The sequence below is a fragment of the Mus musculus genome, chromosome 2 (assembly GCF_000001635.26).
Source record: "Mus musculus strain C57BL/6J chromosome 2, GRCm38.p6 C57BL/6J".
In the NCBI taxonomy this organism is placed as follows: domain Eukaryota; kingdom Metazoa; phylum Chordata; class Mammalia; order Rodentia; family Muridae; genus Mus; species Mus musculus.
Window position 1 is genome coordinate 6,898,706 of NC_000068.7, and position 23,039 is coordinate 6,921,744.

A 23,039-nucleotide genomic window follows, 5' to 3' on the forward strand; every position below is an offset into this window, starting at 1 on the left:
CAACACACAGGAAACAACATATGTACACACATAGATACTGTAAGCATTAGAATACGTTTCGTTTTCATATCTACCAATGAAGCCCAATGGCAGAACTCCTGTGAAATCATTAGGGTGATACAACGCTGCAGAGAACTGAAAGTGCTTCCAAACGATACCTGCACTGTGCTGACACAAGCAGAGAAGCACACGTTAGAGCATGGTGGGCAACTTACTGAGTCCCACTTCTAGGCTGTTTCAGACTAGAACAAATCTTATCTTGTAATGATTATTTACACAGAAGTTTCCAGAAGATCACTTCCTCCCTCAGCCTATATTTAGCATCCTGCTATGAATGGAACTTATCAACATATTATACCGAATCCCCACTGAGCATACAATGTTATGTTACTAAAACTTTACTATTAAAATGTTCTTAATTTAGATGCCATTAATGCAGATTTAGTGACAATTTTGACATAGGACATGATTCTAAAAACAATGTTTATTGTTTTTAATGATTATAAAAGCAATTTATGTTCATAGTGTTGCATTGAAATACCAATAAATATAAAAGAAATAATTATAATCATCTATATTCAACCAGAAAAAAGACGATTTAACTTTTGCTATATTTCTTTTTAGGCATTTCAGTGTATATATTTCATCTTTTTTAATACAAAATTGGCATAGTATCGATTGATTAAAATCTTTTCTTTTTAATTGACATGTGTATGTATGTGCACCTGTGTTGGGGGTTGTGCACATGAATACGGTGCACATGGGGACCACAAGAGGGTGTTAAGTCACATAGAATTGAATTTATACGCAATTTTGAGTACTCCAGTATGGGTCCTCTGCCAGAAGATTATATGCTGCTAACATCTGAGCCATGCTTTTTTATTTCACTGATACTCTGTAACTTATCTTTTTCTTAAAGTGAGTTATTAAAGTGCTTTCTAAATTTCCACACATGCATCACTGAGATGAAACGTCTATTTAAATATTTATTTTATTCATTTGTATGTGTGTGTATTTGTGTGTTTATACAGAGAGAGAGAGAGGGAGGGAGGAAGGGAGAGAGAGAGAGAGAGAGAGAGAGAGAGAGACTAAGAGACTAAGAGACTAAGAGACTAAGAGACTATGCATGTATATATCACCTGTGTGTGGCTCTTGCAGAGGGAATGGACGTGGGCTCCCTGGAGCTGTATATACAGGTGGTTGTGAGTGCCAAGTGTTGGTGCTGGAAACCAAACGCTGGTCCTCTGCAAGAGCTGCAAGTAGCTTGAACCACTGAGCCATCTCTCTAACAAAGAAAATTCTTAAGCTAGTGGTTTTCAATCCTTGTCACCCCTCTGACAAACCCCTATCTCTAAAAATATTTACATTACACGTTATAACAATAACAAAGTTACAGTTATGAAACAGCAATGAAGATAATTTTATGGTTGGGGTCACCATAACATGAGAAACTGTATTAAAGGGTCACAGCTGCAGGAGGCTGAGAACCACTGTCTTAAACACTGGTAGGCATTTCTCATTTTCTTTGGAGAGAACTATTTTAGGCTTAAACATACATTTCCAAATTGCATTGTTGGAAATTTACACTTGCTGACACACCCTCCCCAGTATAATTCATGCCTTGCTGGTCTCTGAAGCATACTATTATTTAATTTTACATTTGCAAGTATGATGAGTGAAAACATATTACTTCCCTGTTTTATTTGCATTTCTTTGAATATTAGTGAAGGTGAATATTTCCCCCATGGTATTCTCATTTGTCTACCTTTATGGCAAGTTTATGTGTCTCAGCCATAAACCAGAGATTTTTTAAATGGAGTTGTAGCAGTCTGATATATAGCTTTGCTGTAGGTTTTAAGACAGGACTTGAAAATTAATTTCTAGTTCATTTACTTTATCATATAAATAAAGATTGTGCTAATTTTATTTTTATACAAAAATGGCCTGCCCTGAAATATTAGTATTTACTTTTATATTTTGCTGGGTTTTGTTTTGTCGTTTGATTCATGAGCAGTTAATTTCGGTGCTTGAGATAAGATGAAGGAGCAGCATGAATTCCCCTCTTCCCTGCTTATGCTCCTTGGCAGCATTGTTTATTGTATGACCCATTTCCTGGTGGGTTTGAAGATAAGATATATGTCTTTATTCATTAGATTCCATGTTTCTGAATCCACCTGCCATCTCTTATGTTTAAATATGAGAGTTTAGTATTGTTTTATAACATCTGATTATCCTACTGCTCTCTCCTTTCAAAGGAAGTGTAAATCATTTTCTCCATTTGAGAAATAACTCTACTACATTGTTTTCTTGAGGGCTGAGTCTGGGATTTGGGAAAGGCCCGTGCATGCTAAGCCAATATTCTAGCCCTGACATAACCCTGGTCATCCAGGCTTTTAAGTGGCATTTGTTGTGAGTGAAAAAGTAGCACCTTTACAGTTCTTGCTTTTTACATCTAGAAGTATATGTAGATACTAAATCTACTAACATTCCAATATCTCCTCTCTTAGGAAAGGCAATATTTACTTCAAATGGTTTCTATATCAGGGAAGTCATTGATTAAAGTATTTGTATAATCTCTTTGAATTGTTCCAGATTTTTAGTTGGTTTTTTTTTTTATTTTTGTACATATGTTCATCTCCTTTTAAAGTGATGGAATTTTTATCTTTGTGTTTCTAATGAGCTTATCTGTCATTTTAATTAAATGGCTTTTTATGATGATAGGACCTTTGAGAACATTAATTAACAAATGATGATAAGTTGCATCCTTGTCTACCTCTGGTCCAGCGGTTGGTTTAAGATAGATGTCTTTTATCACGTTCTACACGTTCCTGTCGTCTCATCATCCTCACGCTTTGCTCCAGTTTTAGGGACAGGCTTAGTTTTCTGAGAATGACTTCCGAGTTTTTCTTAGTGTCTTATGAAATGATATATTATGCTATGTTACACATTATAAATTTAAAACAGCCGTTTATATTCTTGTAAAAACCATTAAACTGTAGAGTATGATTCTTTCAGTGTACAATTCTATCTTTGGATTATGTCAAGGGCCATAAATTGATACATCATCTTAACTAGGAAGCTGAAAGAATACATTACTTTTTTTTTATTAAAATGTTAAAAGCAAATGAAGCAGCTTGCCTAAACTTAGGAAACACATTTTAAATAGTATCCTTATACCCGTTTTCTTCATATACTACCCTCAAGTGGTATATATATATATATATATATATATATATATATATATATATATAATTTAATATTTAAGGAATTCCAAATATGGAATAACTTCAACATTAGTAAAGTTTAATACATTCCTAAAATTGCAAAAAACAAAAACAAAAACAAAAATAAACCTTTAAAGAACAGTCACGTAGTTTTCACTATTGACTGATGAGGTCATTTTAATTTATCAACCATTTTGCTGCCTGGATTTTGGAATCAAGAGTCTCTACCAGCTTGCCAATCTTAATTTCTCTCATTAATACCTTGAGACATGTTTCAAGTGGTAGAGTCAAATTGAAATGGCGGAATTAAAATGAAAGATTCCTGCTGCCAAGGAGGCTGTCCATGGCTGACCTTCAGAAGAAGCTCCTGGTGACCCTGAGCTTGCTCAAGTAGAGTAAACAATTTCAACACTTCTCAGTGTTTCTTTAGCATTTCCATCAATTATACCTTATGTGGGGCTTCTTGACGCCCCTGAAAGTCCTCACAGAGCAGTTAGTTTTCTTCCCCTTTTGTGGACTCATACCCATCACAGCTAGGGGTCCTTGACCACTATCTGGTTGCTAGCGCTCACTCTTACTGCCGTAGTAACAATCCTGTCCGTGGCGATGAGAGGGCCAAGGGAAGATCAGCTGAACTCTTCATCAAAGTTCAACCACAGACACTTTAAGTGCTCTTTCAGCTGCTTGAATTCATTAATCCAATGTAATTTAAAAATTACTGAGTAGTTCATGTATGAGGTAGATACTTAATCTGATAATATGACACTCTTTCCTCTTTTAGAGTTCTATTAAAAGTTTAAGTTCTACTAGTTCAGTATCAATATCTAATTAATTTCAAATGCAAGAAATGACTTAAAAATCACCCATTTTGTCTTTTAAATTTTCATGTGATGTATTTGTCTCATAGGAAGCCGATAAATTTCAGGAGTTAAATGTAAGAAGATAAAGCAAATAAATATTTATAAGATTAATCAAATTTGTATAAAACATTATACAAATTGTCCACATTATAAAATATCACTTCTAGATATTAGAGAGGCAAAACACTCCACTGGCACTTTTATATATCTCTAGCCAATTATGAGAAATTAATCCTTTGAATTTTTTGCAATATAAATAGTTTGAAATACAAAAAACCCTATTCTTGTTCTTTAAGATTTATGCTAACAACATAGAAATTCTATTGTTACTCTATTCTGTATTAAATCAACAATAGAGGAAATGAATCAGCCTTCTGTGGGAATTTTAAAGATTGATTCACGAATGATTAGAATTCCCCTCTCAAAGTCACTGAAGTTTCTGAACTTTGATCTCAATACATAACTATTTTGACCAGAATTTTTATCTGGCAAGTCCACAAATTTCTTAGGTTAGAAGCTCAAGAGGCTAAAATTTACAAACAAACATTACCTTCCAAATGATTAGACAGGGCAATTCCTACTGGCTGGCTGCAGTTAACAGTATAACCATCACCATGGTAACTCTTAGACTCGGCTTTGTAGGCACCCATTCACTGGTCTTTAGAGAGATGAAGAAAAAGGAGGGGGGAAGGAAAGAATGGGGGATTTGGGCTTTCAGAGTGAAGAGTCTCAACTTTATTTTACACATTATGACAATGCCAAGGGCAAAGATTTAAAGATGGCCGCTGATGATTCCACACTTCACTAAGGATGCTGTTTCTAGCATGAGCCTGACTCCCACACACAGCATCAAAATCCTCACAAAAGGAAACTTGTACAAGATGATTACCAAGCACATACATCAAGACAATGTGTGCTTTGTGATCAATTAAAATGCAAGAATAGTCTGCACTGGGGCGTCGTACAAAAGGGCCTTTCTTCTCAGTGCTTTAAAAAAGGCAGATCTATCAAACTTATGATAATGCATTGCCACGATGATTTAATTGTCAATTACAAATTACTTAAATGTACTTTAATGATCTATATAAAGCCTTATTTTTTCCACTAATAGCTATTAATGGTTGTTAAAGAAAATGAAACCACTTTACTGAAACATAATGTAGGGGTCTATTAAGAATAAGTTTTCAAAATGATAAAATATTATCATGAAAATGTGAACTCCTGTACTTTTATATTCTAGAATAGGTCAGTCTTCATCCCACTGAACATTTCCTTCAAATTACATGCAATTACAGTTTAGACATCTTTATGTATATTATGGCTGAAATACATTTTACCGAATTCCCAGTCAAAATGCTTTTTCAAGGTTGGAAATGGAGGGAGAGCAACTAGTGATTACATTTTTCAAGAAGCTCTGGAATGCTAGTCATTAGAGTCAGCGTGAGTGGCTACACTTGCTTGTGTTTGTCATGGCTCTGGTCTCTCTTTGCTTTTAAAACTTTTGATAAAAACAAGTGAATAAAGCATTTTGTGTTGTCTCTACTGGTCAGCATTTAGCTGACTCAAGGAATGTGTTTGCCTCACATAATAAATGTATTGTCCACAAAAGATACAATCCACATGCACATATTAAATTAGTATTGTGACCATAGCAGAGGTTCTTAGTAATGGAATCAAACCTCAAGGATAAAGCTTTCCTTTTTAAATTATTATTATTAAAGATAAGTCACTTTCTGTAATCAAACTATTTTATGTTAGTGAGCAGTTTGTAAACCTGATTTTCCTGCATGTGGCTTCCTTAAAGCGGGTGGGGCGCATTCCTCTCTCACACTGAACACTGCTGCACACACATTCCTGAAAATGTTCTCGAGTGTATCTTTTCTCTGTGCTTTAAGATGTTCACTAGACAAGGAGCTATTGGGTATAGGAAAGTAAACTTCATTAGAATCAGAAGCAAACAGCACCAGGTGCATGCCCACAGCACCTAGAGTCATTTTAAGACTTGAATAATGTCCTTGTTCTTAGTATTAGTAGTATTCCATTGTGTAAATGAACAACATTTTCTGTATCCATTCTTCTGTTGTTCTAGGGTGTTTCTAGCTTCTGGCTATCACAAATAAGGCCACTATGAATATAATGGAGCACCTGCCCCTATGGCATGGTAGGGCATCTTTTGGATATATTCCCAAGAGTGGTATAGCTGGGTCTTCAGTTAGATTTATTTCCAATTTTCTGAGGAACCTCCAGATTGATTTCCAGAGTGGTTATACCAGTTTGCAATCCTACCAGCCATGGAGGAGTGTTCCTCTTTCTCTACATCCTCTCCAACATGTGTTGTCACCTGAGGTTTTGATCTTAGCCATTCTTATTGGTGTGAGGTGGAATCTCAGAGTCGTTTTGATTTGCATTTCTCTGATCACTAAGGACTATGAACATTTCTTTAGGTGCTTCTCAGCCATTCGAGGACATCCTGAGTTTGCAGGCAAATGGATGGAACTAGAAATATCATCCTGAGCGAGGAAACTCAGACCCAAAAGCACATGCATGGTATGAGCTCACTAATAAGTGGATATCAGCCCCCCCCCCCCCAAAGTGCAGAAAGATACTGTCCACACAACTAAAAAATGTCAATGTCAACAAGCTGAAGTGTCCAAGTAAGGACACTTCAGTCCCACTTGGGAGAGAGAAAAGGGCAATCACAAATGAGGAGGGAAGGAGGGATCTGGAAGGGAAAGTGGATGGGGGGAGGGGTGTGGGGGGGAAGGTGAACCTGATCTGATATTGGGTGAGGGGAAAGGACTGAGGCCCTGAGGGCCAGCAGAAAGAATGAAAACAGGCAACCTCAGGAAATAGGTGATTAGGGGAACCCTCCAGAATACACCAGAGACCTGGCAGGTAGGAGATTCTCAGGAATCAAAGGGAGGGACCTTTGATGAAATGTCTGACACTAGGGAGAGGGAACTTATAGAAGTCCAGCAGGAAGACAGGACATCAAGTGAGGGATGGGGTTGCTATCCCACAGTCACAACTCTGACCCATAATTGTTCCTGTCTGAAAGAGTTACAGGGATGGAAATGGAGAGGAGCCTGAAGAAAAGAAGATTCTGTGGCAGGCCCAAAGTGGGATCTAGCTCTAGGGGAGGTCTCAAGGCCTTACACTATAACTGAGGCTATGGAGCACTCACAAAAAGGGACCTAGCATGACTGTACCCTGAAAGACCCAACAAGTGACTGAAAGAGTCAGATGTAGATATTTGCACCCAACCAGTGGACAGAAGCAGCTGATCCCTGTTGTTGAATTAGGGAAGGCAGAGAAGAAGGGCAATCCTATAGGAGGACCAGCAGTCTCAATTAATCTGAACCCCTGAGATCTCTCAAACACTGGACCACCAACAGACAGCATACACCAGCTGATATGAGGCATCCAACACACATACAGTAGAGGACTTCTGGGTCTGTGTTCATTCAGAGATGATGCACCTAACTCTCAAGAGACTGGAGGCCCCAGGGAATTTAGAGGTCAGGTGGATTGGCGGGTTGGGGCATCCATGTGGAGACAGGGGTGTGGGATGTGGACCAGTCAGAGGGTGGATGGGGTAGGGACGGGGAATGGAACATGGAAAAAATTGTATTAAAATATATATTTAAAAAAGACAAATAACCCGTTTATTTGGTAACTATGGACAGTTAAATAAGCCAACTAGTCAAAGAAATAAAGCTACTTTTGATTTGGATTTATTCTACCTGGCTGTCTGCATTGATTATACTGGATAGCCATCGAACCATCACCTAACTGAACATGTGATGATTGGATGTGGGGTGGGAGGGTGGGTTTTCCAAGCATCAGAAGTTCTCAAGTCTGACTCTAAGTCAACAAACACCGGTGTGTCACTTTTTACTGCTCTCTGATCCAATCAGTCCAGTAGCTTCTTTAATTTGGAAAGAAGTCACTGCTTAAAGAAGCACTCTCCTGGTTCTTCTAGTTCGCTTGACCAGAGCAAAGTATTGTTGCGTGGAGCTTTGTAGCATTTAAGTTATAATATTTACAGCATGCAATTCAAATGTGCCATGGTCCTTAATATTGAAGCCTGTACGTGCGCATAGATGTGAATTTTCTTTAGAGAAAATTTGGAAAACAAAAAGAAGTTTCAGAGTCTGGAGCACTGGGGACTTTTGATTCTTGGATTAGATAGGTGCAGTGCAACTTGTGAGTGGCCTGTTTGCACGTCACCCTGCCCACTCAGCTTTGCCCTTTAGGAGAAGCTGGGTCCCTCCTGGACGAGGCTTGTTTTGTAATCCAAGGCACATTCCTTCAGACGTCATCAGGATTCATCAGGATTCCTTTTCTCATGGCTGCTTTAAAGCCTATGAAGTCTACAAAGTGCTTGTCAGTTTTCCTTCTCTTGTTAATAAGCTATCCTCTGGATCTGTGTGGCCCTGTAAAGCCTCGGTTTTCTCATCAGTAAATAAAAATGATGTGATTTCACCTGCCTAATAGAGTAAAGAGGATTAAACAAGGAAACGCACGGAAGTTTTTGGCGCAATGCCAGGAGCACAGAAAATGCACCATACATGCTGGCTATTTGTATTATTTTTAAAATAATATTGCAATGAGGATAAAGCTGGACATCAAATTATCAAATGTAATAAAATTAGTGGTGTCTTAGCAAGGCAAATAGCTGTGGCAAACACTGGGAAATACTGACTTTCTCTGAGACTCCAGGAAGACATAATGTATGTGTGGACAATGGAACACTAGGTGTGTGCCTTTTATAATGCCAGTGTAGGAGCTCAGCATTTTAAAGCTACAGATGACAACCTGAAAAATTTTTACGCAACCTACTGTCAATGCAGACTTCCCTGCCTTGAGTATATTCATTAGGCAACATCGGTGTCATTTCTTGCCTCTTTTCGTTTTTTAGAGCTCTTTCAGTGATGGTGACTGTGGTTTGATCACAAAGTGTACAGTGAAAACCAAGGTTTTGCACAGGACAATCTAGTGTAGGGAGCTCCTTCCCTTATCATTGCTTTAACAAATGGCAACCACTTAACTCCAGAAGAGAGATCTTTGATCACAGGTAGGTAGTTGAAATTCTGATAATGAAGTGGAATCCAAGGAGAGGAAAGGGACCAAGTGAGTGAGTCATTCCTTAGTCAGTAGTTACTGGGTACCTCATCCATCCAGGTTCCAGGCTTGAGAGTGCCATGGTGGCAAGAGGGCCCTCCCATGGTGTCCCCAACACAAAGTTGCAGACATGGGTAGGAATCAGTGATGACGACCTTTGTTGTCCAAAAATCTCTCTAGGTAAAGAAACCGGCATTGTTATGTGATCTTATGGCAAATAATGAGAGGTGCTATTAACCAAAGAGAAAATAAGAGAGGGATTGTATTGACAAGGGGCTGGATGGAGGGGATTTTGTATAAGTTAGTAGACACACTGCTGTTGGAAGAGGTGGCGTTGGAACAGATATGGAATGAGAGAGGAGTGATTACATTCCAGTTTGTGGGGAAAGACTCATTAGAGTGGTCTAGGTACTACTGTTGCTTTTTAATCTCTTTCTCTCTCTCCCTCTCTCTCTCTCCCCATCCCTCCCTCCCCCCTCCCTCCATCCCCCCTCCATCCCTCTTCCCCTCTGAAATTTCACATATGCACACACTGTATCACACCCATCCAGTGGAAGCATAGTGAGCTAGCCACAGTGTGGAATGGAGAAAGAGGCTGAAATATTCAGACGTTCACAAAAGTTTCAACAGAGAGATGCCAGCTTCTAACATCCAAAGATGCCTTTGACGATAATATCCCTTCTAAAATAAAATGAGTACTATCTTGGAAGAGAAGAGAAAATAACAAGACAGATCTCCTTTCAGATAAACATGTACATCTGTAGAGGTACAACTGGTTTGGGAAGAGAAACCCCATATGACAAAGTTGGAGCTGGCCCAACGTGAGACAACAGTGTGTATATCATTCTTCGGCATTTTAAGTTGCTGTAGATTCTTTCTTATGTCTCTCCTCACTGTTAGCAGTTTGTTAGAAGAACACATCAGATGTCTTCTATTTGATTTGTGAGTGCTGATCTCACAGAATAGAGACTTCTTGTCATTCTTTCTTGCTGCCTCTCTATGAACTGTCAACATTTCACCTCAAAATAATAACTTGGACTTTCCTAAAACAAACATGGGAACAGATACAATTTTTTTCTCATCAAAAAGCGGCAAGGAACACAGTTATATCCCACCATAGTAAGCAATGTGTTTCCTCATTCATCTCACCATAATTAATATTCCATTCCTTGTCATTTCAGATGTCTTTTAAATATAATACTTTCAGTCCTTCTTTGAAAATTTCATACATGTGTATAATATATTTTGATCTTATCCACCCCCACTACCTCACTCCAATTGTCCTTGAAGCTCAATAACCTATCTCCTTCCTTGCTTCATGACATTATTATTATGAGCTTAGTGCTGACTCCATATGCATAGGTGTGGGGCCATCCACTGGTAGGTGGACAACCTACCAGTAGCCACCTACTCAAAAGAGTGACTCTCTCTCCTTTAGCAACCATCAATTGCCAATTTGTCCTCAACTAGGGGTGGGGCCCCAAGAACCCCCTCCCCCATTCACACTGGAATTTCACTGGATTGTATCTTGTGCAGATCTTGTACAGGTAACAGCATCCAGTGTAAGTTCACAGATGGGACCACCGTTTCATGACTAGAAGACAGTCTTTCATGGCTCTCCCCCCCCCACCTCTCACACTGGTTAACTACTCCATTCTTTTGTGAGGCTCTCTGCACCTTGGATGCAGGGAGGTTTTGCAGATGTTTTATCTATGTATGTTCTGACATGCTTCTGTTCTTGTGGGCCTCATCAACTTTGATCTGTCCTTTAGTTGGAGAACTTTATATATCAAGAAAATTATAATCCTGCCTGATGTGTATTTAGTTAGTATAGCTTATAATCATTTCAGAAATTTCCACGGTGTGCCGTGACCTGCCCTCTTTTTTTTTTTTTTTTTTTCTTGGAAATATAGCCTGGAATTTATTTGTTGATGACTCCCTTGTCTTCAGCCTGATTGCAAAGCTGGAAGGCATGAGCCTAGCAGGAGGAAGGCAGAAACAACATGGCTGCCCTGTCTTAGCCTCATCCCTAGTCTCCGCCCTCACTGGGTGTCAATCACTTTCCCACCGGGGCAATCATGAGCTAACCTCCAGCAGAGAAACAGGGAGAGGCTCTGAGAGCAGAGTACACAGCTTCTGGAAACACAAGACTCCAGCATGGTTTCCAGGGTCATGGAAATAAGAAGCTTGGAAAACTGAGAACAGGGACAACATAAACACACACCCGAGTCCTGCCAAGACACCCAACTGTCCAGTCAGGAGTTTCTCAAACAGCAAGCCGGGTGCTCCCAGAGAGCTCTGCCTAGCGCCTGGACACTGCTGTTAAAATGTGCTCTGTCTGACAGCAGCAACGATGTAATTTAGACACTGGAATTTAAGATTTTTCGATTTCATAACTTTCTCTCCTCTATTTATTTTTAGTTTTGTGGCTTAGGGCAGTAGAGTTAGGACATAAATACCTAGCAGTTGTTGAGTGTTCCCGTTTTTCCACCAGGCGATGGCTAGACATGGCATCGGTGGTCTGTTCCTAAGCCATACTGCACATTGCTTTGAGTTCATTCTTGGCATGTGTGGAAGAAGTTCCAAGTTCTCCAATTGTTCTGTATGCTGCTTAATTTATGGTTGCCAATCTTCTATCACTTTTCTTGTTAAAAATATACATGCCTCTTTGAGGCTGGAGCACCACTGGGAATGCTTCAGCTCGAACTGTCTTAATTAGGAAACAATCAAGGTTATCAACCAAAATATAAATATAGGAAAAACTTTCCAAATTAACCTGCTTAAGAAGGGAATCAGCTAGACACAGGGGCCTGTGCCTGTAATCTTAACACTTGGGGGAAGAGACAGGAGAGCTAGAAATTCAAAACCAGCATTGGCTATAGTTTGAGGCTACATGAGACTCTCTCAGAGTCTAATAGGTTGATTGTCTCTTTCCACAAAACTTGTTAGAAGTGTAAAAAGATAATGCAATGGTTAGATGGTGGCAAAGATGGGTTTTACATCTTTTTTTTTTTTTTTTTAGTCTATTAGTCTAAAATTGGATATTCATTTTCTGACTAACAGAACAATGGTATAAAACCAGTATCTTGCAGAAACTGGAAATGTTTGAGAGCAATTGCATGGCTTTCATTTTTGAATTACATAATTTCCATGTGAGTCGAGTACAGTAATTTCATAGAAGGAGTTTTATAAATCTATTATCAACTTCAAAGAAGAATCACCTAATGTTAACTATCTCTGTCTAAAAGAAAAAAAACACCTCATGCATTTCTTAGTACATTAAGTTTTCTATAATAGCAAAATAACAGCTGCATCAACTGAGCACTTAGTGCACCAGACACCTGCTTTAACTATTTATAGATATGCCATTTGCTCTTCCCAATAGTCCTAGGGGATAGGGACTATTGATGTCCTCCTTGTTAAACATTTACTTATTGTTATTTTGGGTGCGCATGCATGTATGTGTGGGAGTATCCATGCCACAGCATGTGTGTGGAGAGCAGATGACAACTTACAGAGTCAGTTCTCTCTTTCCATCATCCCTAGGATTCTAGGGATGGAACTGAGGCTTGTAGCACGTGCCTTTACCAGCTGGGTCATTTTGCTGGCCCTGGTGTCACCCTTTTGATAAAGCAATAAATGATTCTGAACTCAGAATGGTTAATTACAACATTCGCTTGCCATTTAACAACGAAGCCATGGTATAGAAATCTGAGCCCTGTCCAATTATAGGGCATGTGACGATGCACTTCCAAGTAGATGATATCATACTTGAATGTGTTCAGGGAAGATACAGAAAATCCTCCTATTTTCTTTAAATCATTGCAACGAAGTTTGTCCTGTAATTTTAGAAGTGGTTGACATTCAGAGGGAGAAAAAGCTTTTCTTTCCATTTATGTGTTTTGGAATATCTAAACTGACTCACTCCCAATCTTTAGAATTTGTACATTTCACACCAGGAAAGACAGTCTAAGAAGGGAACATTTTATTCCTAACTGACATTCGGGTTTAAATATCCTTTGCAACAGTTTTGTTTTGAAAAAAATCTCAGTGGCTGCATATGAACCTGCCAGATGTCAACAATGTGTCTGCCACGTACAATATCCCCCAAAGACTAAAAATACTTCACAGTGATACAGTATTGGAAATAACCCTCGAACGCCATTGGCCCTGCCGCATCACTAAACGTCTATGTAAACTCCTTTGAAACAACAGCTGTTCTGTATTCTTGTTCTCTTTGAATAACAAAATGACTTTGCAGGGAGAGGGGGCGAGGCTCCTCTCGTTCTTCCATGATGCATTCAGCAGGAACCCACAGTTCTGCACAGATCAAGTTCAGGTCTTGGAATCCACCTGTAGCTACCACAGGCTTGTGCAGGTGTTTGCCTGTGGGAGGCTGTCAAGAATCAGTCTAAATCAGGGCAAAGCTACTGACAGAAGGATAGTAACTGGCAGGAACTGTTTTAGGTGTCAGAATTTCTTTCTGGGACACGATACATATCGGGAAATCTGCACTCAAAAATAAATCGTGATGAGGACAGCAGCAAAGGCTGTAACCGAGCATCTAGGTAGAAGGAAAGGCTACTTGCAAATGCATGGTGATAGACGGGAGGTATGAAGTGACACATGACAGGAGAGAGAGAAAGAAAGAGGGAGGGGGAGGGAGAGAGAGGGAAGAGGGAGAGAGAGAGAGGGAAAAAGAAAGGGAGAGTGGGAGAGGAGAGGGAGAGTGGGAGAGGGGGAGGGAGAGAGAAAAATTGGCTATTTGCCATTTCCAGTTACTTTAAGAGTGAAAAGTTTCAAAGATAAGGTACTAAAAGGTGAGGAATGCCAGGCATGGTGGTACACATGTTTTATCCCTACTGGGAGACAAAAGCAGACAGATTTCTATGACTTCCATGCTAGCCTGGTATACACAGTGAGTTCTGGGACAGCCAGGGCTATGTAGAGATCCTGTCTCAAAATAAAATAACATAAATCTACTGCTGTCTATCTATCTATCCACCTACCTACCTACCTACCTACCTACCTATCTTTCTATATATTAAATATCATGTATTTGTCTGTTTGTTGACTATTTAATCATTTATCCATTAAGAATTTTGCATTTTCCATTGTCCTCTTCATTGCACTGTGTCAATGAACTGACTAGTAACCTAATAAAGTCCTTTCTGCAATGACCAATGACTGGCATAGGAAAAAAGGGGACAAACTAGCTTCATGTGGAATAAAAGACTCGGATTCCCTCGCCTGATGTGCATGAACCATGTTAATTTCACGAAGATGTATGCAGGCATGCACTGTCTACAGCAGAACCTGTGGCTCGGGCAGGAACATTCATTTGCAGGCAGAAGAAAGAACCACATTTTAGACTTGGCTTAGAAAGGTACCAACTGTGTAACTGCGGCAGTGTCATTGAGCCATCCAAGGCCATGTTTCCTAATCTGCAAAATAGGAGAAATGGTGTCTGCTTCCCTCCAGAAATGCAAATGCATTCATGATATTGCTTGGCAGTAGGAAGCAGAGCTTCAAGTGATAATCACATTCCTCCGAATCATTCCGCTACAAATGTCTCTCACGGTTACAGATTCAAGTCCCAGGATCACCATCAGTCGACACTGTTCCCACTGTACAAGTGAGGAGAATTGAAATTGAGTGGTCAGTTTGTGAAACTGACATTAGAAATTAGGTCTTTGAACTTCTGATCTCTGGATCTTTTCACTGGGGAAATAAATCATGTAAATAATCCGCCATGAGCTAAACGAATATGAGCGACAGCGTTTTGACACCCGGACTATGGAATGTTAAATCCTGTGTCCTTTCTGCTCTGCTCACAAAAGTAAGCAAGCAAGCAAGCAAGCAAGCAAGCAAACAAACAAACAACAAGAAACCACCACCAACAACAACAACAAAAAAACCCCAAAACCAAACCAAAACCCCTTTTACCATTTATTTCGCCTTCTATCTACTATGGACTACAAGCGATTGCCATTCATTTACAGACAAATATTGAAAGGATGTTGTGCCAACATAGGAAGATAAATTTCTTTTAGTCAGAACATTGTAAAATCATTATATTCCTTGTCTTTATGGGGAACCAGAAGTTCACCTATTTTCCGGTAATGGAAATTAATTTTGGTCTTGCTTCATGAGAATTTGATGAGGCCCAGCCTGATGTGTGTTGAAATGGTATATTCAGTTTTGTTACTGCAGTTGAGAGGTGGGGCTTGGGGGGAGAGCAATACAGAGAGCGTTTATTTTCTTTCACTGATGGTAAATTGCTGTATATAATCACATAGCCAGAGGGGGTGGCTTAGTGAGCTAAGCAGCAGGATTGCTATCCAAGGCAGCGGAAAACTTCAAGTTCTCATGCCAGGAGAGACTGTCTGACTCTTCATCTCCTTGAGTTTGATCAATTATGTTTCATAGATTTTTATTATTATTATTATTATAGAAGAGACTCAAACAAGGCTTTCTAACATAAATGCTGTCTGTCTTATGGAGACTCTAAATACTTCAGTTCTTTTGTTTATCTAAGTATTGAATTTCAGGCTTACTGCTTCTAATACCTTTGTAGCTAGAGAGGAAATTATGTGAGAACTCATGATTAAGATGAGGTAATCTGAATGGACTTGGGCACTGTACCACTTATAAGTGTTACCTGGCAGTCCTGTTGGAAGGAAAATAAAAGGGTCTGTGAAGTAAAGATGAATCCAATAGACTAAGTGACATTGGCCACTATTTATTAAACAGCCAGCATGCACTTAACACCCAATACAAATTATCTGTTCAATCCTCACAGCTGCCTTTATGGGCAGATATTCTAAAATCCAGTCTACATGGAGCTTGAATTCTGTGTTCAGCATCACTGAGCAGAACAGGAGTGCTCAGATTTAGATGTAGGCGTATGTGATACCCCTCCCCCTTTCCATCCCTCCCCTCCCCACCAAAGTCCACCTTGTTTCCCTTTATTTGTGATGCTGTCAATCACTGACTGTCTCATTCGAAAGTAGGAATGTGGGCTAAGGAGATGGTTTATAAACCAGTAAGTAGTTGCTTTGTAAGCATGAGGACAGGAGTTCAATCCCCAGAGTTCATAAGAGCCTCCCCTTTCCCAAGAACAGGTGTTATGGTGTACACTTGTAATCTCAGCTCTGGGAAGGTGGAGATAGGTGGCTCACTAAGGCATGCTGCTTAGCCAGTCTAGCCTCTTGTTAGGCTTTAGGCCAAGGAGAGAAAGTTCTCCCCAGATAAGGGAGAAAATACCTGAGGAAGGACATCAGCATGCCATCAAAGGTTGTTCTTTGGTACACAAAAACTCACACACACACACACACACCCCATCACCATCACCCTCACCTGCACACATATTTATCCACATGCAGGAACATGCATGTACATATATATTCCTCCACTTCTCTTCCCGCCCCCCCCCCCCCAGGCACAAAAGAAAGAAAGAACAACATATGGGTAAGGTATAAGACATGGATCTGTAAAGTGAAGGCTCAAATCAGCAAGGCGTCAGGAGCCTGGAACTCAAAGAGCAAGCCTGTGTCACAGCACCGTGTAATTGTGTCATGGCTGCCTTTAAAGGGCCAGTGGAGGGTTTCCCCCACTCACACACAATTTCTCTTCCACATGGTGAGTGGGCAGGCTTTCAAACATGGTCTCTAGAAGAACCCGGCGTAGGTGGGTGTGAGGGTACTATACCCTTTGAAAAATGTTTTTAAAATGCCAGAGGCACTTAGTGTAATTTTCCTTTGCTGGGATGGCTTGTCAGAGGAATCTGGGGGCCAAGAAGTTATAGCTCCATCTGGGAGTATGTTTTCTTCTATCTTTTTAAAGAATATACTTTATTCACTTTATATCCTGATTGCCCCGCCCTTTATTTCTCTTTCTAGGTATTTTGTTTCATAGTCCTCGTCTTAGTTCCTCCCCTCCATCCATCATCGTTCCACTGTGATAGCCTTGTGCCGTGCTACATGTGAAATCATAGAAAAAAAAATGAAGTGCCTCATTTTTCGGGCACATATTAGAAATAAGAATCATCCAAAATGAGGAGAAGAAGCAGAAATAATCTTATTAAGTTGAGACCTATTCATGATTGGGTGCCTGAGAGCCATGCATGTAAAGGAAGCAACTGGGAGCATCCGGGTGGATGCTCGTAGAGAACCAGATGTGCATGGAGAGATTTGGGAATCATCATTTTAGGAGATGGTTGAAACTGTAAGAAAGTGTGAGCTCACTGATGACAGGATATACAGAATGAAGAGCAGTGGGCCAAAGCAGAATGCTAGGGACAATGGGAAGTACCCAAAAAGATGAGAAAAAGAAAGTCTTTAGAGACCAGAGAACTAGATCTGGAAGGGGACATTAACTTTAAGGAACAGAATTTCCAGAAGTGAAGTCTTAGTTTTATATTAAGATATTGCAGACTAAAGTAAAACGGGATCACCAATTAATATTGTGAATCTGTGATTTTGCTTGTTTGTTTTTGAGAATAGGATGTTGCTATGTAGCCCAGTTTCAAAGTATGTGACCATCAGGTATGGCTAAGTGTGACTCTTTTTTTTTTTTTTAAAGATTACAATATGAAGAGTTTTATGAAATGATCAAGCCATTCTTTCACAGAACACCCACCCATACCTTTCAAAGTTAATGTCAATGCTGGATGTTTTGGGGGACTTGTAGGCAGTAAGCATCTCTCAGTGGCATGTGACCTATGTTATCAGTACCACAGAGATCCTGCATAGAGAGGACTCTAGCGAGTTTACACTTCAACTAGTTCTAGTTTATTGATTACTTTTTTCAAAGTACCATTAGGGGCAAGAGATGTTTGTAAATCAGTCTTGAAAGATAATATTTTCTACCTTGTTGGACTGGTACTCTTTACTAGACAAGAAGATGGGAGTTGCTTATGGAAGATTCGTATGTGCCTCTTAAAGATATGAAGTAATCAGTATTTGGGGGTGATATTTAAAAAAAACAATTACTTTAAGGGTTTTGCATGCCTGTGCAGAGTAAGACCTCATTCCCCATCCCTTGATTCCTTGGAGAATGTGGGGACATTGGGAGTTTGATGCTTTCTGATGATAATTCTGCATAAATGATTTTGTCTTGAAATTGCACCGATGCAAGCTCTACAGTTCTTTTCTTGATTAGCACTGTATTTTCATCCTTTAGCAGGTCATACTATAAATGGCAAAAGTGGAAGTTATGCAGTTCTAGAGGTCCTGTTGTTGGTTTAATTAGAAGCCAGCTCTTCCGCCGAGGCTTGATGAAGCATCCGTGTGAGTCTAAGCTAGCTGCAAGACAAAGTTGTTGCCCATCTCAAACAAGTATTTAAGTAGCAATTACTAGACAGTAAATTGGCAACCTATGACACCAACATTAGCCAACATCGTACTGATGGAGCAAGACCATTAAATATACATATCTTTAATTGCCACAAACACATGGATAAGCATCTTCATTATGAGGAAAAAGGTTTTATGGAAATAGACCTTGAAAAATAAGACAATACTTCAGCTGTGTATCATTAGGAAACACACCTTTTATTTGACTTAAATTTGGAGGCAAAGAACTATAAAAACAAAAATCTTCCTTTATGTTTAGTGGGTGAGTGATTGGCTGTGTGTGTATAGAAGAGAGAGCCGGCTGCTACATATGATTTCCCTTCTCTCTGTCTCTTTGTCTCTCTCTGTTTCTGTCTCTCTGTGTGTGTGTGTATATGAGAGAGAGAAAGAGAGAGAGAGAGAGCAAGCGCTTAGTTGTGAAATAGCAGATGCCTTTATATAGCAATGTAGGAGTGCTTGAAGGTTATTCATTATTCATATGTAAACAAAAGAGATAGACTGATCTATCCAAGCAATTACCTGGTTTTAAGCTACTTTCCACTTTACATGAGTGTCTTAGTCAGGGTTTCTACTCTTGCATGACCAAGAAGCCAGTTGGGAAAGAAAGGGTTTATTCAGCTTACACTTCCACACTGCTGCTCATCACCAAAGAAAGTCAGGACTGGAACTCAAGCAGGTCAGGAAGCAGGAGCTGATGCAGAGGTCATAGAAGGATGTTACTTACTGGCTTGCTTCCCCTGGCTTGCTCAGCTTGCTTTCTTGTAGAACCCAAGACTACCAGCCCAGAGATGGTACCACTCACAAGGGGCCTTTCCCCCTTGATCACTAATTGAGAAAATGCCTTACATCTGGATCTCATGGATGCATTTCCTCAAGGGAGACTCCTTTCTCTGTGATAACTCCAGCTGTGTCAAGATGACACACAAAACTAGCTAGTACACATGAGAACATCTCCAAATACTGGAAATAGTCATATTTCTTAGCAACACCTCACTACAGCTGTTTCCCTTTGATGTCCACCCTTAGTCTGAGACTACTAGAATTCTCTATATGGCCTTTGGGTTATTCCCAAGGCCGACATTTTGAGGCTGGCCCTGGATAGTCTCTTCCAAATCATCACTCTAATCAGAATCTTAGCTTTTTTCTCTATGGAAAAAACCCAAGTCTTTGTTAATTTGATTTGTGTATTTTCAGGACCAGTTCGTGCATTTCATTTTGAACAAGAAAACAAAAGGTATTTCATTCTTAGAGTCATTATCTTATTATTAATTTCAGCTCTAGTTGCTAGAAGCTTATCTCATTAGCTACCATAAAGAACTTTATCGGGAGCCATAGTGGTCTGACCTTTGCGTTCCTTCCCAAGAAAAACAATATTGAGCACTAAGCAATAGTGTGTCCCCTGATAACTGAGTTTTAAAATCATTTTAAAGTAAATCCATTAACATATTGTCATTGTTGCTTCAGATTATTTTAAGCCTGAAGGAGCTGAGAGTGAAGTGTAATTTAATCGGATTAGAATGAGATGCGACTGCATCTAAATCAGACAGTTCACTCGCACAAGTTTTCTAAGAGTTATCTGAAAGAAACCCTTCCCTCTGCACACTCCTGCCAATCATGTAAGCACATGTATTGGTACCCAGTAAGTAGGTTTGGAAGAAAAAAAGAAAAACCTCTCCCCATTCTCCATATTAATGTTGAATGGACAGAAGGAAAATTGTATACATAACTAAAATAAAGTGTGATACATGCATATTTAATTTAGAGGAACATTTCAACACGGTGGCTGATTATTTTTTAAAGATCATCCACTCCATGGAACAGGACACATAATGCTTATATGAAATGAAAAATTAGGTCTTCTAAATTTAAAAGGACGAAGATTTTGCTAACCTCGGAGAAGATGCCCCATCAAGTCCTAATGATTCAATAGCTGTGTCTAGGTAAGCTGGGGCTCACCTACAGCTCACCCTCATCCCTCTGGCTGCCATTCTGCTGCTCTTACCACCAGGACAAAAACAAAGCCAATGTTGGTAAATCTCTCCCTTTTTCCAGACTTAGGCCTCATTCAGAGGGGGCATGGGACCAGGGTTTAGTGGGAGAAGTGCTTGCTTGCTGCACAAACTGGAGGGTCTGAGTCTGGACCTTATGGCTGGATAACCAAGGCACAGGATTATATATATGCAATTCCAATGCTCATAAGGAAGATGGGAGGTAAAGACAGGAGAGTTCCTGGGAACTCTTGGGTTGCACGGCATTGAACAAAACCAGTCTCAAATGGGATGGAGGTCAAGGAGTGACATTCTAGATTGTTCTCTAAACTCCAAACAAATGACAGGTGTGTATGTGTCTAATCTCTACCTCTCTCCCTTTCCCTTTTTCTTCCTCCCTTATACCATACACACACACACAGTAGAAAAATGGTTCAGAGAAAACTGTATGTTTGAATACACCTCTTAGAACAGGTAGATTTTAATTTGACTCTGTATGCCCTAAGGAGCACCAGCAAGGATGGTGACTTGCAACTTTCCCCCCAGTGTTAGTAAATCAAATTGTACCATCTCTTATTCATGGTAAATTAACTTGATTTACATTTTCTCCAGGACGTTTTGGAGACTGCTCCCTGTGGATGACATGTCCCTCACTGAAGTCCAGCCACAGGGAAACCTAGACGTTTTGAAACATGAATACATTTGTGTTGGGCCCATCTTCCCCGGCTTTGGTTGAGCACAGCAGGGAGTGTCACACAGGTTCTTTCCTGGGAGATACAAAGTGATCATGGTGAAGTTTGGATCAAGAACTCCAAGTGGCCCTGCTGAGTCTTTCTTAAGCTGCACTGCATGTCAGACTAGCCACTCATCTATTCTGGCTCCTGCTGCCACAAGTATTTCCCCTAATACAGTCTTTGTTTGCATGCTTTTTCTTCATGCCTGTGTCTCTAAGTACCAGGACTCCTGGAGTCTATAATTCTATATGAGAATTAAGTGGAGAAAAGCAGGAATTGGTAATCAATGAAACCCACTCAGACATTTCATTGCCTGACTGTTTTCTCTCTCTCTCTCTCCCTCTCTCTCTCTCCCTCTCTCTCTCTCTCTCTTTCTCTCTCTCTCTCTCATTTTCTCTCTCTGTAGTTATGTACTTTATAAATATAGGATTTCAAATAACAGTCTTTGCTCATCCCAGCCAACACCAGAAGTTATTATTTATGATTTGCCAATGATGAATATTTTCTTCTGCTCTTTTCATTTGACCACAAATGAAACAGAGAAAACTCGCTGTAGCCTAGGTTCTAGAGCCCCATGTGCCCCATACAGCGATGGAAGGCCACAGGAGTAATGTAATCCCCCGACTTTTGCAGCTATTCTCATCCTTTCTCTGGCTTCCTATTTCTGTTCTTTGTCCAATTCCTCGATCTCTGATTTCACACACACACACACAAAATATCTTTCTGTGCTCGGAGATTTTCCCTGAAATGCCAATGACTCTACCCTATGTCCCACCCTAAGCAGGCTTAAGTCCTTTATAAGTCTGGGTACCAAAAGAAAAATAGAGAGGATAGAGTATGGGCAGGAACGTGTAAAAGAAGATAGGGCAGGGAGCAAAGCCAGAGGTGATAATGGCTAGCATATCTAAGGATGCCCAAATACTCAAAACATTCCATATGAGATGCAGTGTTCCCTCAACTCTTCAGCTCCACTGTGCTGGGCTTCCTGACCTAGCCATGTATGAAGGATATCATTAGGGTGCCATATCTCCATTACAATCTGGCTAGCTGGACAGGAAGGGCAAAGGGAACCTGTCCACTGGCTCCTGTAGAGCTTGACAGGTGTGGGATGGATGTCCTTGCAGCGATGTGGTGGTTTTAACTTGGGTATGCCAAAGGAAACAGATGCATGGTACATCCAAAATGGACCTAACAATTTCCTCTCTCCCTGCTTATCTGCCCCAAGTATCTGCTCTAAGTTGGTGGCAGCACGTATTTGTAACTGCCAAGGTTTATTGAGTAAAGTGTCTCAGGCATGAGGACCTGACTCGAGTCTCCTGAAGCCATCTGCAACCCCATTACTCGGACCCACAAGGACACTGCCATAGAACAATCTTTGAGTGAATTCTGGGTAGAGAGACATTTGTTGGCATTGCTTTTCACCATCGACAGCAAAAAAAAAAAAAAAAAATTCCACATTAAAAAAAAAAGTCCCAAATAAACTGCGATATGATTCATTCATATGTTGGGTAATAACTGTGCTAATGATGTGGGGTACAGCCTCATTTAGAAAATTATTATTATTATTATCATTAATCAGTTCGGCTTATTCATTCATGGCCTAATGTATTTGGAGCTCAGCTTGATCTCTTTTAGGTCTTTTAACTTGCGAGTTTAGCGTTAAGCGACTTTCTATGTTTGTTTCTGTGAATAATGGCTTCGATCCTTAAATCTCAATTTAAAAGTTTTAAACTGAGTAGAGATCTCTTATATT

The 23,039-nt window shown here is 39.9% G+C and overlaps 1 protein-coding gene across 7 annotated transcripts in view; it reads right to left on the reverse strand.

Annotated features, from left to right (window-relative positions):
* The window catches only part of Celf2 (CUGBP, Elav-like family member 2), an 856,648-nt gene that overhangs the window by 359,012 nt on the left and 474,597 nt on the right, over nucleotides 1-23,039 (reverse strand). The gene's annotated exons all lie outside the window — the stretch shown is intronic.